The 15,986-nt window shown below is 41.5% G+C and overlaps 1 protein-coding gene across 2 annotated transcripts in view; it reads right to left on the bottom strand.

Moving 5' to 3' along the window:
• Positions 1 to 15,986, bottom strand: part of ACKR2 (atypical chemokine receptor 2) — a 53,407-nt gene that overhangs the window by 20,749 nt on the left and 16,672 nt on the right. The window lies entirely within an intron of this gene.

The following is a 15,986-nucleotide window of genomic DNA, read 5'->3' as shown; positions in this document are numbered from 1 at the left end:
GGACTTTGGAAAAAGAATGGAGGCAAAGACTGAGAAGATGCAAGAAAGGTTTAACAAAGACCAAGAAGAATTAAACAACAAACAAACAGAGATGAACGATACAATAACTGAAATGAAAACTACACCAGAAGGAATCAATAGCAGAATAACTGAGGCAGAAGAACGGACAAGTGACCTGGAAGACAGAATGGTGGAATTCACTGCTGCAGATCAGAATAAAGAAAAAAGAATGAAAAGAAATGAAGACAGCCTAAGAGACCTCTGGGACAACATTAAACGCAACAACATTCACATTATAGGGGTCCCAGAAGGAGAAGAGAGAGAGAAAGGACCAGAGAAAATATTTGAAGAGATTATAGTCGAAAACTTCCCTAACACGGGAAAGGAAATAGCCACCCAAGTCCAGGAAGCGCAGAGAGTCCCATAAGGGATAAACCCAAGGAGAAACATGCCAAGATACATAATAATCAAATTGGCAAAAATTAAAGACAAAGAAAAATTACTGAAAGCTGCGAGGGAAAAACGACAAATAACATACAAGGGAACTCACATAAGGTTAACAGCTGATTTCTCAGCAGAAACTCTACAAGCCAGAAGGGAGTGCCATGATATATTTAAAGTGATGAAAGGGAAGAACCTACAACCAAGATTACTCTACCTGGCAAGGATCTAATTTAGATTCGATGGAGAAAGCAAAAGCTTTACAGACAAGCAAAAGCTAAGAGAATTCAGCACCACCACACCAGCTCTACAACAGATGCTAAAGGAACTTCTCTAAGTGGGAAACACAAGAGAAGAAAAGGACCTACAAAAACAAACCCAAAACAATTAAGAAAATGGTCACAGGAACATACATATTGATAATTACATTAAACGTCAATGGGTTAAATGCTCCAACCAAAAGACACAGGCTTGCTGAATGGGTACAAAAACAAGACCCCTATATATGCGGACTACAAGAGACCCACTTCAGACCTAGGGACACATACAGACTGAAAGTGAGGGGATGGAAAAAGATATTCCATGGAAATGGAAATCAAAAGAAAGCTGGAGTAGCAACACTCATATCAGATAAAATAGACTTTAAAATAAAGAATGTTACAAGAGACAAGGAAGGACACTACATAATGATCAAGGGATCAATCCAAGAAGAAGATATAACCATTATAAATATATATGCACCCAACATAGGAGCACCTGAATAAATAAGGCAACTGCTAACAGCTATAAAAGAGGAAATCGACAGTAACACAATAATAGTGGGGGACTTCAACACCTCACTTACACCAATGGACAGATCATCCAAACAGAAAATTAATAAGTAAACACAAGCTTTAAATGGCACAACAGACCAGATAGATTTAATTGATATTTATAGGATATTCCATCCAAAAACAGCAGATTACACTTTCTTCTCAAGTGCGCACAGAACATTTTCCAGGATAGATCACATCTTGGGTCACAAATCAAGCCTCAGTAAATTTAAGAAAATTGAAATTATATCAAGCATGTTTTCTTACCAAAATGCTATGAGATTAGAAATCAATTACAGGGGAAAAAACATAAAAAACACAAACACATGGAGGCTAAACAATACATTACTAAATAACCAAGAGATACTGAAGAAATCAAAGAGGAAATCAAAAAATACCTAGAGACAAATAACAATGAAAACACGACGATCCAAAACCTATGGGATGCAGCAAAAGCAATTCTAAGAGGGAAGTTTATAGCTATACAAGCCTACCTCAAGAAACAAGAAAAATCTCAAATAAACAATCTAACCTTACACCTAAAGGAACTAGAGAAAGAAGAACAAACAAAACCCAAAGTTAGCAGAAAAAAAGAAATCATAAAGATCAGATCAGAAATAAATGAAATAGAAACAAAGAAAACAATAGCAAAGATCAATAAAACCAAAAGCTGATTCTTTGAGAAGATAAACAAAATTGATAAACCATTAGCCAGACTCATCAATAAAAAGGGGGAGAGGACCCAAATCAATAAAATTAGAAATGAAAAACTAGAAGTTACAACAGACACCGCAGAAATACAAACCATCCTGAGAGACTACTACAAGCAACTCTATGCCAATAAAATGGACAACCCGGAGGAAAGGGACAAAATTGTTAAAAGATATAACCTTCCAAGACTGGACCACGAAGAAATAGAAAATATGAACAGACCAATCACAAGTAATGAAATTGAAACAGTGATTAAAAATCTTCCAACAAACAAAAATCCAGGACCAGATGGCTTCACAGCTGAATTCTATCAAACATTTAGAGAAGAGCTAACACCCATCCTTCTCAAACTCTTCCCAAAAAATTGCAGAGGAAGGAACACTCCCAAACTCATCCTATGAGGCCAAAATCACCCTGATACCAAAACCAGACAAAGACTATGAAAAAAAGAAAATTACAGACCAATATCACTGATGAATATAGATGCAAAAATCCTCAACAAAAATACTAGCAAACATAAACCAACAACACATTAAAAGGATCATACACCATGATCAAGTGGGATTTATCCCAGGGATGCAAGCATTCTTCAATATATGCAAATCAATCAATGTGATACACCATATTAACAAATTGAAGAATAAAAACCATATGATCATCTGAATAGATGCAGAAAAAGCTTTTGACAAAATTCAACACCCATTTATGATGAAAACCCTCCAGAAAGTAGGCATAGAGGGAACTTACCTCAACATGATAAAGGCCATATATGACAAACCCATAGCCAATGTCATTCTCAATGGTGAAAACTAAAACCTTTTCCTCTAAGATCAGGAACAAGACAAGGATGTCCACTCTCACCACTATTATTCAACATAATTTTGGAAATCCTAGCCATAGCAATCAGAGAAGAAAAAGAAATAAAAGGAATACAAATTGGAAACGAAGAAGTAAAACTGTCACTGTTTGCAGATGACAGGATACTATATATAGAGAATCCTAAAGATGCCACTGGAAAACTACTAGAGCTAATCAATGAATTTGGTGAAGTAGCAGGATACAAAATTAATGTACAGAAATCTCTTGCATTCCTATACACTAATGATGAAAAATCTAAAAGAGAAATTAAGGAAACACTCCCATTTACCATTGCAACAAAAAGAATAAAATACCTAGGAATAAACCTACCCAGGGAGACAAAAGACCTGAATGCAGAAAATTATGACACTGATGAAAGAAATTAAAGATGATACCAACAGATGGAGAGATATACCATGTTCTTGGATTGGAAGAATCAATATTGTGAAAATGACTATACGACCCAAAGCAATCTACAAATTCAATGCAATCCCTATCAAATTACCAATGGCATTTTTTACAGAACTAGAACAAAAAGTCTTAAAATTTGTATGGAGACACAAAAGACCCCAAATAGCCAAAGCAGTCTTGAGGGGAAAAAACGGAGCTGGAGGAATCAGACTCCCTGACTTCAGACTATACTACAAAGCTACAGTAATCAAGATAATATGGTACTGGCACAAAAACAGAAATATAGATCAATGGAGCAAGATAGAAAGTCCAGAGATAAACCCACACACCTATGGTCAACTAATCTATGAAAAAGGAGGCAAGGATATACAATGGAGAAAAGACAGTCTCTTCAATAAGTGGTGCTGGGGAAACTGCACAGCTACATGTAAAAGAATGAAATTAGAACACTCCCTAACACCATACACAAATATAAACTCAAACTGGATTAGAGACCTAAATGTAAGACCGGACACTATAAAACTCTTAGATGAAAACATAGGAAGAACACTCTTTGACATAAATCACAGCAAGATCCTTTTTGACCCACCTCCTAGAGTAATGGAAATAAAAACAAAAATTAACAAATGGGACCTAATGACACTTCAAAGCTTTTGCACAGCAAAGGAAACCATAAACAAGACGAAAAGACAACCCTCCGAATGGGAGAAAATATTTGCAAACGAAACAACGGACAAAGGATTAATCTCCAAAGTATATAAACAGCTCATGCAGCTCAATATTAAAAATCAAAAAAACAAAAAAAAACAACCCAATCCAAAAATGGGAAGAAGACTTAAATAGACATTTCTCCAAAAAAGACATACAAATGGCCAAGAAGCACATGAAAAGCTGCTCAACATCACTAATTATTAGAGAAATGCAAATCAAAACTACAATGAGGTATCACCTCACACCAGTTAGAATGGGCATCATCCGAAAATCTACAAACAAGAAATGCTGGAGAGGGTGTGGAGAAAAGGGTACCCTCTTGCACTGTTGGTGGGAATGTACATTGATACAGCCACTATGGAGAACAGTATGGAGGTTCCTTAAAAAACTAAAAATAGAACTACCATGTGACCCAGCAATCTCACTACTGGGAATATACCCAGAGAAAATCATAATTCAAACAAACAGGGCTTCCCTGGTGGCACAGTGGTTGAGAGTCCGCCTGCCGATGCAGGGGACACGGGTTCATGCCCCAGTCCAGGAAGATCCCACATGCCACAGAGCGGCTGGGCCCGTGAGCCATGGCCGCCGAGCCTGCGCGTCCGGAGCCTGTGCTCCGCAAAGGGAGAGGGCACAACCCGCATACTGCAAAAAAAAAAAAAAAAAAAAAATTCCCAGGAGCTTATGTTGTCACAGTCACTCTGAGCTCTGAGTCTTTGTATCCTTGAACTCCCCAGCCCACTCACAGGTCACCTCCCACAGCTGTTCCCTGCCCCAGCAGATCCAGGAGTGGGACTCACCCCTGTCATTCGACTTTGTCTCCTCAAAATCACTCACATGACTCATTTGTGAACATGACAGATATTCCTTAGGTTTGGGGCAATGGTTGGGTTTCAAGTTGCCATGTGCCTGGGCCATTCTTCATCCTCTGACTCCCCTCCCCACAGACACACTCCCCTCATTAGTGAAGATCAGCGTCTGTAATGCCTCAGGTCTCACCCAACAGCACAGAAGACCTGGCAGAGGCTCTGAGATGCCACCCTACCCTGTCCCCATTCTCACCCAGTTCCTAGGGGTAGAAGGGAGTAATGTGGCGATACATATTCCTCCCCCTTAGAACTTCATTTTTTGTGACGATAGATTTGTGGGCAATGTGGCAAAGCCTTGGACTCCCTCTCAGAATAATGTTTTTAAAAACACAAAACAAGATATGTTAAAAATGAATTGTAGCCCAGAACTAGAAACAATCCTAATTGCCCTTCAGTGGGCAAATGGTTCAACTAATTGCTAATGTGTCTACCATGGAATACTTCTCAAGGACAAAAAGGAACAAACTATTATCTACACAATTTGGATACATCTCAAGGGAATTATACATAATGAAAACAAGGCAATCTCAAAAGGTTACACACTTCTACAAACTTTTGAAAATATGTAAGCCTCAAAAGGGTAGAGACTTCATTATATAACATTCTTGAAATGACAAAATTGTAGAGATGGGGAACAGAATAGTGGATGCCAGGGCTTGGGAAGGGAGAGGGAGGCAACAGTCTGCCTATGAAAGAAGAGCATGAGGGGTCCTTGTGGTGACGGAGTTGTCTGGGGGCACACGTATCTACACATGTGATAAACTGCATATAAAACTGGTGAAATCTGAATAAGGTATGTGGGTGGATATAGCAATGTCAATTTGCTGATTGTGACAATGTACTATAATTTTGCAACAGGTTACATGGGGAGAAACTAGGTGAAAGGTATACAGGATCTTTCTGTATTATTTTTTGCAAATGCAAGTCTACAATTATGCTAAGATAATTTTTTTAAATGTAAAAAATTATTCTGAAATGCAGTTCTTAAAGTATTTTAAAAACACATTTATGATCTAGTAATATATGCATTTCGTTATTGACACATTTAAAAAGATCTAGCGACAAATCTTACAACTACCATGACAGTGATGAATATAAATGATATTTTAAGATACCTGTGACAAGGTCCTGCTAAATACTACTGTTTTGTTGCTTACATTCACAATCAAAGATGTTAATTTTGTCAGAGGTTAATGAAAACAAAAATGTAAATTTTCTTCCTATCCAAATTCAGGTTTCCCTGAGTCATATCATGGGCCCCCAAGTTAAGAACTCCTGCCTCGTTTAAAATGGCAACTTGCCTCCTCCGTTTTACAAGCTATAATGAACACAGAGGGCAAAGAGTAGTAGAGGGAGCATCTCTGGAAGAGGCGGTGGTCACACCGCATTGGTCACGGCAGGGTGGGGCATTTTTGAAACGTTAATTGATGTTTCCCCCTATTGACTTTCCCTCCACTCAAATAGCCAGACTTTAGGAAAGATCTTTCAATTTTCCTTGTCCTTAGGGTACAGGAGTTTGAGGAAATTAAGGTTCTCTTTCTATCCTACATCAAACTAAAATGTTATTCCCCAGGCTGGGGAGAAGATGAGAGGCCTGAGGGAAGCACGTCAATCTAGGGGAAGAGAGACATGGCACACGGTGAGTCCAAGGTGAGTACGGCCACAGGCAGCCCCATCCCATTCCCTAGCTTGGCACAGAAGCAACAAAATGAACTGCCAGGCCTGAAGGTGCTGGTGGACCATACTGAGTGTGGACGTATAGGGCTGGTGACCAACAAGGAGGCAGGAAATGATGTCTAAGTGGAGGCCCCTGTGGACAGATTCCACCAAGAACCATGTGGCACAGTGCTTGCCTGGGCCTTGGCACTGACTGAATCTCTTAGACGTGATGCAATTCTGGGCAAAGGGTGGCCCTCACACTGACTGATATTTATTTTCCATTATCCTGTGGATCGGAGTCTCAAAACAGAAAATAAGTTTTTCTAGAAAGTATAATCCTATTTTCTTATATACTTGAGTTTGTGGTCAAGAGCTAGCGGCATAGCTTCTGCAGCAGGTGCTGGTGCTCCTATACTCTACCCTCACTTATACCTACGTACTATACACTGGCTGACTCCCGACTGGAAACACCCACGCTGCTTTGTCTGAGGGTTTGCTCTGTCTAACAAAGCCTGTTTCACCCCTGCCCACCAGTGCTACACGCCAGAAGTTCCAGGGAAGTAGTGCCTCTCGCTGCTTCAAGAGCCCTCAACCAACGGCTGTGGTGAGTTGTTACAAATAGAGCCCACATCCCTTGCCCTTTGGGTGAAATAACTCTCAGGTGTATGGTCCATTCTGTTTCTTGAAGTTCTCCAAAGGGATTACACTCCAGCTAGCCACAGATGTAACTGGGTTGATAACACATCCTGTAGGTGACCTTCCCTCCCCTGCCTCACTTCCCCACTACCCTGTCTGTGTCTCCATCTCCCAAATAAACTACTACCTGAACCACATGACATTGCCAATGGCTGACCTTCTTTGCCTTATTAAAATAAAAAAGGCAACTTTATATAGTTCAAACTAAAATTTAGCTCAAATCTCTGTCTCTGGGTCTGCTAAGACACTTATCTACATACTCCATCCAAGAACTGTCCCCTTGAGTTGCCACCCAGCCACCTCTGTGGTGGATCATTGGGAGGAAACTGCTGAACCAAATCCAGGAGAATGAAACCCTGAGATCTAGAGAGGGCCAGTCTGCCTCCTCAGGTTCCACAGGACAGTGGGTCTCGGGAGAGGTGAGGCAAAACAACACAGAGGCTGCTTCAGGTTGGGGATATGCTCCACCCAGATATTACATATCATAGTGGGAAGTGTAGCCATAAAATGAGGAAACCATGAGATAATAAAATGCTGTAATTGGAAATGTGATGAAGTGTTTGGAAGCAGAAGCCCTGGGTGTGGGCTGAAAATCTGCAAAAAGGAACATCTGTATGATCTCAGGAAGGCGACTGTGAAAAGTACCAGGGCCCTATTTGGCCTGATTCCAGGCCTGCCTCCTAGAGAACTCAGTCCCTTGGAGGTGGAGGGCTCTGGGCATATAAATGGTCTGGAGAACACTTTGGCTAAATCAGAACTCCGAACATAGGGACTTCCCTGGTGGCACAGTGGTTAAGAAACTAAGCCCGTGCACCACAACTACTGAGCCTGAGAGCCACAACTACTGAAGCCTGCGCACCTAGAGCCCGTGTTCCACAACAAGAGGAGCCACCGCAATGAGAAGCCCGCGCACCACAACGAAGAATAGCCCCAACTAGAGAAAGCCCGCGTGTAGCAACGAAGACCCAACGCAGCCAAAAATTAATAAACAAACAAACAAATAAGAGCCCCGAACATAACATAGCACGTTAGCCACCCAGCAAAATTAATCTGCCTCCATGGCTCAGAGGGTGTGGGGACCACCCTACTAGGTAGCAGGGCAGGAGCAGAACTTGGACCAGAAGCCAGGCCTGTTTCCACCTGAGCAGGTGCTTTTGCCTGTAACCCACAGGAGGAAAAGCATTTTACCTAGCAGTCCACTGCACAAGTTACACAAAATAATAATTACCCCGACTACCCATAATGTGCTTTGATATTTTCAATTCTATTGTTTCACATTTCTTAAATGCTGGACATGACACATTAACTGATTTCACAACTCACTTCTGGGTGGTGACCCACAGTTTGAAATACTGCCCTTGAATGTATCCAGAAATGAAAGGATGTGGACAGTAATGCTAGACTTCTCCTAAATACTGTGTATTTACCATCAGCCTCCATGTCCCATTCAAGGCTGCAGGGAATGCTGGGCTGGGCCACGAGAGCCTCTAAAATTCTGTAAAGTGGACATACAGAACAGACTTGTGGTTGCCAAGGTTGGGGGGGGGTTGGATTGGGAGTTTGGGATTAGCAGATGCAAACTATTATAGATAAACAACGAGGACCTACTGTATAGAACAGGGAACTATATTCAATATCCTGTGATAAACCATAATGGAAAAGAATAGGAAAAACAATTGTATACATATGTATATATACACACATATATGTGTATACATATGTATGTATATACAGCTAATCACTTTGCTGTACAGCAGAAATTAACACAACACTGTAAATCAACTATACTTCAATAAATTACAAAAAATAAAATTCCGTAGAGTTAAGGTGGTTCCTATTTCCTAATCCAGTGATTCAAACCAGGCGTTGCCACTACTTTCATTCTTTGCCACATCCCATACCAACTGTACTATGTATTATTGTGTGAATTATTGTGTGAATATTCTAAATCAACTCGGCACTTTTTAAAACTTAAATACTCACACTAGCCTTGTCTTGTGGAGTACTACTGGTGAAATCAAAGGTTTGAAGTTATTCCCTGATGCAAAGTAAAACAAAAACACAGTGATGAAAATAAAACATGCCTTCTGTGTTCCACGTTAAATCATAGAGCTAGTGGCCCTCCCTCCCCTGCTCTTTTCACAAGAAAATAATCCAGCCTCTGTATAGTTCAAGCTGTCCTTAACCCCTAGAAAGGCTTTGTCCTTCTGTCTGTCCACCTCTCCAATGATAATCAGCACTATTATCATGGCTAATGACATTTAAACTCATTTAATCTTCACACCAGCCCTATAAATTTCTCGGGTCACTCCACTTTACAGATGAGGAAGCAGGTTTGGAGAGATCAGGCAGACTTGCCCATAGCTAGGAAGTGATGGAGCCAGGTTTTGAACACAGGTCGTCTGACAGCAGAGCCTATGTGCCTAACTACTACGCTGTACTGCCCCCCTCTGAAGGTGCCCATCCCTAATGTCAGCCCTAGTGTTGCCTCTTACAGGAGAGCTTCCTGGACTACCCGTCCCATAATATTGTTCTTCCTCTATTCCCAAAGCACTCACTTCTTGCCTGTTTAATTCATTTGAAGGTTAATCATAAACTACTTGGAGACACTGCCTCTACCAGGCTGGGAGCCTTGAAAGGATGGCTACATGTTATTCTTCTGTGTATCTCTGCGTCCAACAGCCTGTCTGAGGCATTGGAGGCCTTCAGTGTCTCTTGGGCCCTGTGATCTCTCCTTGTTATTTAACAAACGCCCAGCACTCTTTGCAAGTCTCCAGCTCACAGGCTGGTTTCCAGTAAACCCTGGGAACAGTCAAAGGGTAGGGAAGATGAGTCAGAGACAATAGAATCAAGGGGTCTTAACCCGGGTCCACAGATTCCCAATGGACCCACGCCTAGTATGCAGGAGGTCTCTGAACTTAAATGGGAACAAGATTACATCCTTATTTTCACTGGCCTCTGACAGAAATTCAGCATTTCCTTCAAATGGAATTTGACCTGTGACTTTGTCACCAGTAAAGTCACTGATAGTTTCATTTCACGTCACTATTATAGCAGACAATCTCAAAATATTTAAACTCATCATTTCCTGGAAATTCTGGTCGTTTTCAGACTCACTGCTATATCCTGTATTTAAGACATCAGTAAATAAACACATGTATAGCATATACCATGCAACAGTAGGAAAAAATAGCTTAGGTCTGTATTTTAATAGGATTGGCATTTCTTGGCAATTTCAATAGGATCAGTAATCTTATGTGTTTTATTTTAGACTTTTAAAAACATTACTTTGAGTTGGGCCCATAGGCTTCACCACACTGCCAGCGGAAGCCACGGTACAAGAAAAAGGTTAAGAGCTGAGTTTGGAGCAAGACAGATCTGAGTTCAAACCTTAATTCTGCCATTTACAAACCAAGTTACCTGGGTCTCAGTTCCCTCATCTGTATAATGGGGATTACTACCGACCTTACTGGGCTAGCATCTAGCATCTGAATAAAGGTGATATCCAAACCCAGCCTAGACTGCCCCGTGGGGCAGACAAAGCCTGGGGATAGTGGAGCCCTCAGCTTCCCACCTCTCCTGTCAGAGAAGTCATTTGTCTCCCTCAGTGTGGCTGAGACCAAATCCCTGTGCCATCACAGAAAGGCTAACTTCAGACCCTTCTTAGATACTCTATCCCATTTCTGAGCCCAGAATCTGCACCCCACTCCCCAGTTTGGCTGACATTATGAGCCTCACTGGAGGGGCCCGTCACCCTCCTGTAAGCACTGACATGCATTTCCACACTTTTCCACTGGGTGGGGCTGGTTCACACTCTTAATCTGTCAGCAGGACCAGGAACAGAGCCAGAACATTTCAGAGTTGGGACCATCCCCCAACCCAGCCCCTGCTTCCTGACGCTCCCCCCTCCCCCGCCCCCAACCACCCTAATTGAGCCTGACGTGCAGAAAAGTGCCCCCTCTGTGCTCCTTTCCAGTAACCCACTACTCTTAGAATGGTGGTGACTATCCTGACTTTTAATATCATAGATTAGTTTTGCCTGTTTTTAAACTTTATTTAAACATAGTCATATTGCACATATTCTTTTGTGTTTGATTTCTTTTGCTCAACATTATGTTTGTGAGAGTACATGCCACTGTAGTTCATTTATTCTCATTGCCCTATAGGTTCCATTGGGTGAATATTCAATAATTTATTTGTCTGTTTATTGTTGAGTCAGCATTTGAATAGAGTCCAGTTTAGGGTTTGCTTTGTGGTTGCTCCCTGGAGGATGGTATGCATGCCTCCACCCATCCAAAATTGGTTTGGAACTGGAGACTAATGACACAATACACTCACAAGAGGATCTGAAAGATTAGTCACATAGCAAAGCTTTCTGGGGAGAGCAAGGCCCACATTCAAACCAGCCCGCTTGGCTTAAGCAGAAGGGGCAAGTGGCTCTAGTTTTTACAGTGGTTGGGAAGAAGACTCCCTCTCCCACTGGCTGAAGTTTGAGTGGTCTTAATATCCCACTCATGTCAAGGAAGCAAGTACCCGGGTTTTCTTATTGGCATGTCCAGGAGTGGGGCAAAAAAAGGAAAAGGGGAGTGATGGGGCTTGCATGCTGTCATGATCAAACATCAAAAATAGAATCAGAGGGCTTCCCTGGTGGTGCAGTGGTTAAGAATCTGCCTGCCAATACAGGGGATACGGGTTCGAGCCCTGGTCTGGGAAGATCCCACATGCCGTAGAGCAACTAAGCCTGTGTGCCACAACTAACTGAGCCTGTGCTCTAGAGCCCATGATCCACAACTACTGAAGTCCGTGAGCCACAACTACTGAAGTCCGTGAGCCACAACTACTGAAGCCCGCTCGCCTAGAGCCCGTGCTCTGCAACAAAAGAAGCCACAGCAATGAGAAGCCCATGCACCGCAACAAAGAGTAGCCCCCACTCACCACAACTAGAGAAAGCCCACGCACAGCAACGAAGACCCAACACAGCCATAAATAAATACATAAATAACAAAAGTAAAATAAGGTACGAAAAAAAAATAGAATCAGATTCTTTATTACACCATTACTACAAGTAGTCCTGCTATGAACATCCTTGTACAAGCCTTTTGGCAAATATTACTCGTTTCTCATGGGTGTCTCTAGGAGTTGCTGGGGAATGTGTTTCTCTTGGGTAAATACTGCCAAATAGTTTTTCAAAGTGACTGTACCAAATTACATTCCATTCAACATGCCAGTTTGTCTATCCACTCTGCAGCTGAGGGACATTTGGTTTGTTCCAGTTTTCTGTGATTACAAATAAAGCTGCTATAAACATTCATATGCAGGTTTTGGGGTAAATATAGGTTTTCATTTCTCTTGGGTAAAAACTAGGAAAGAAACAGCTAGGTTGTATGGTAAGTGTATGTTTAGCTGTGTAAGAAACCAGGCAAATCGTTTTCCAAGGTGGCTGTACCATTTTGCATCTCCACCAGCAAAATATGCGAGTTCTGATTGCTCCACAATCCCCTAAGTACTTGGACTGGTCAGTCTTTACTTTTAGTCATTCTACTAAGTGTGAAGTAGTATTTCATTGTGGTATTTATTTGCATTCCCTTAAGAACTAATGACATTGAATATATATGGATGCCAACTTCCCATCCATATATCTTCTTTGGTGAAGTGTCTTTTCAAATCTTTTGTCCATTAAAAAAAAAAAAAAAGGCTGTTTTCTTACTACTGAGTATAGAGGGCTCTCTGTTTATCTTGGATATAAGTTCTTTATCAGGTATATTGTTTGCAAATATTTTCTCCTAGTTTGTGACTTGTGTTTTCATTATTGTAACAGTGTCTTTTGAAGAGCAATAGTTCTTAATTTTAGTGGAGTACAAACAATTTTTTTCTTTTATGGGTTGTGTTTTTCGTGTCTTATCTAAGAAATCTTTGCTTACCCTCAGGTCACAAAGATTTCCTCCTATGCTTTCTTCGAGAAATTTTACAATTTCAGCTTTTACATTTAGGCCTGTGATTAATGAACCTATATTACCAAAACTTCATAAGATATTATTTGAAAGGGGGTTCTGATAATGGACATATTGAAAGAGGTCAGAGTTTATGTCCAGTAAAACACTGAAGATATATAAGGAGGGCCATAGTTTCTGTGCATAGAGTCAAAAGTTAAGGATTTCTGCTAATCCAGAGTTTATCTTTCAGAAGAAATGGCATGAAGTTCTAGGGATGATGGGGGCTGCTTTCCTCCCTGTATCCTCCCTTTGATAGATGTACCATCTACATGTAGTACATATTTGGTAGCCTACAAATACGCCCTTTCAGGCTATAAATAATTTCACAGTCTTGGCTTTGTTTCTCTGCTCCTCAGAGAACCATTTGTTTGGCCTTTCAAAAAGTTAAGAGTTGGGAGGGAGACTTGTTTAATGTAACATGACAAGCAAACCCTAAGTAGCATAACAAATACATAGAGAGTTCATCTTGCAATCAGGATAATTAATTATTTTTTTCCAATTCTTGGCTGCGTTGGGTCTTCGTTGCTGCGCGTGGGCTTTCTCTAGTTGCGGCAAGCGGGGGCTACTCTTCGTTGCAGTGCACGGGCTCCTCATTGTGGTGGCTTCTCATTGCAGAGCACAGGCTCTAGGCACACAGGCTCAGTAGTTCCGGCACGCAGGCCCTACAGCATGCGGGCTTCAGTAGTTGTGGCATGCAGTCTCAGTAGTTGTGGCGCATGGGCTTAGTTGCTCTGGGGCATGTGGGATCTTCCCAGACCAGGAATCCAACCCATGTCCCCTGCATTGGCAGGCGGATTCTTAACCACTGCGCCACCAGGGAAGTCCCAGGATAATTTGTAATGAATAACTTTTAACAATTGTCTACCGATGTCCAGGATCTACCTGAACCAATAGAAGTATTATTCCTCTTATGGAGTGAAGAACCTGGGATACTTCTTTAATTTTAGAGGTTATTTTTTTCTATCTACCTTGAGCCACAGTTAAAGTTCATGAGCTATTTTATTCTTCCTTTATAGAGGCAAAAGACAACTTGGTTTGTGAAGCCCCAATGGCATTAGTTGCATTAGGCCTTGTTCTAGAATTCCCATAGGTTTTACAATGGGCTTTGCAAGTTTAAAAAAAACAAAAAACAGTCCCAAGGATTAGCACTAGAAAAAGGACATAAAACCAAATGTTCCTATAGGTGAGTAGTTCTCTATATTACAAAGTAGCTAACCAGCAAACATGCTATGTCAGGGAGGATCCATGTCTTACTTAGGTAGCCTTTAGGTGAGGGAAATTTTTATAGCATTTAGCACACTGTGTCCCAAAGGTGGAATAAGCAGCAATCAGAGAACTTTAGAGACAATGTTAAAGTCTGTTGTGCACCAACTACCAGGTGATCATGGGTCACCACTGAAAAAGACATTTGAACGAGAAGCTATGATGGAAAGGGGCAGGGAAGAGGGACCCTCCTCATATGCAGCAGTAAACTATGGTGGTAAGCAAGGTGAGGACTGAAGAATCCTATAGTACTAGCCCGGCAGTCTTCTCTTTCACACACTGGACCTGAGGGTATTTATCTGGCATCTCCACACAGTCCCACACTTTGTGATCTTCACTCAGTGCATCTTGAATGCCACAAAGTAACCCCCTTTTCTTTCTAGGCTAAAGCTTCCCAGGGCTTTGGTGGTCTCTATGAATTGTATCCAGATTTACCTTGTTTGCTATCAGTTTTGATGTAGTTGTGGCTGGTCACCCTTGCACCCCTGAGGATGGTCTACAGCCTCACAGAGCCGTAGGGATGGCCAAGAGAACATCATAGGGCTCTTTCCATCTAGGTTCTTTATTGAAATTCCTTTTCATAGACCCTGTATCCCGCTGGAACATGCATGCTATATGGATTCTAGGGTGGCCTGGGCTGCAAAGGAACCCAGGACATAACTGAGTACTTGACAAAAAGAATGCAAAAGACAAGTAAGAAAGCTCTCGAGGTTGGAGTGACACTACTGGAAAACCAGCTAGATAACAATGTTGATATGGCTTGAGTCTCGAGATCTGGTAGATTGAAGAACTGCAGCATCAGAGTTCATCTTGATCTTGGAAGGGTTTCAGGCCATGTAAAGCCCCCTTGTTGCTGTTTTATTTAGTTTTGCTTAGCGCCATAATTTTGCTTCTAGATCACCAGAGCTTTGGAAGTTGGAAGGGATGTGTGGTCTGTAATGTATACACGTTTGAAAAGTTGTCCCATAAAATGAGAACATTAGTCTGAGTTTAGATACAAGTCTATCTTTTCCCAGACAGGAATGCGTTTTTCGAGTTCTCCTGACTGTGGTAACATCTGCCTTCCACTAGGGGTCGCCTCACACCACCCAGAGAATAAGCCTAACAACTCAGATCCAGTGGACAACTCCTAACGATTGGATCATCTTTTTGGGGTGCTTTCCCCCAATACCAGTGACAGATGAAAGGCAGTGTACATAAGAAGAAAACCAATAAATTGGAAAACCCAAGTCAAACCTAGCATTTTTTATTCTATCATGCTCTTCATTTGATAGGCAGGGAGGAGAAGGAGGGACTTGCGACCACAGGTTACCCATCCTGGTGGAGGCTATAAATAGGTAGCACAGGATAGGAACCTGCTAGCATGTGGGCAGCCTTTTCTGTATCAGGACCCCATTTTGTAGAGGCTCTTCGGTGGTTCTTACATTGGAAAGTGACAAGGGGCTAGAGATCAGAACAGGGAGCTTATAAATGTATTCACACAATGGCCTGCTTCATCTCAAGCATTTCCCTTTATGTACTTCAACAGCTTTAAATAATAAACAAAGCTTTCCTGGGGAGAA

The sequence above is a fragment of the Mesoplodon mirus genome, assembly GCF_964341445.2.
Source record: "Mesoplodon mirus genome assembly, chromosome: 12".
Lineage (NCBI taxonomy): Eukaryota > Metazoa > Chordata > Mammalia > Artiodactyla > Ziphiidae > Mesoplodon > Mesoplodon mirus.
This window is presented reverse-complemented; position numbering and strand designations above follow the sequence as displayed.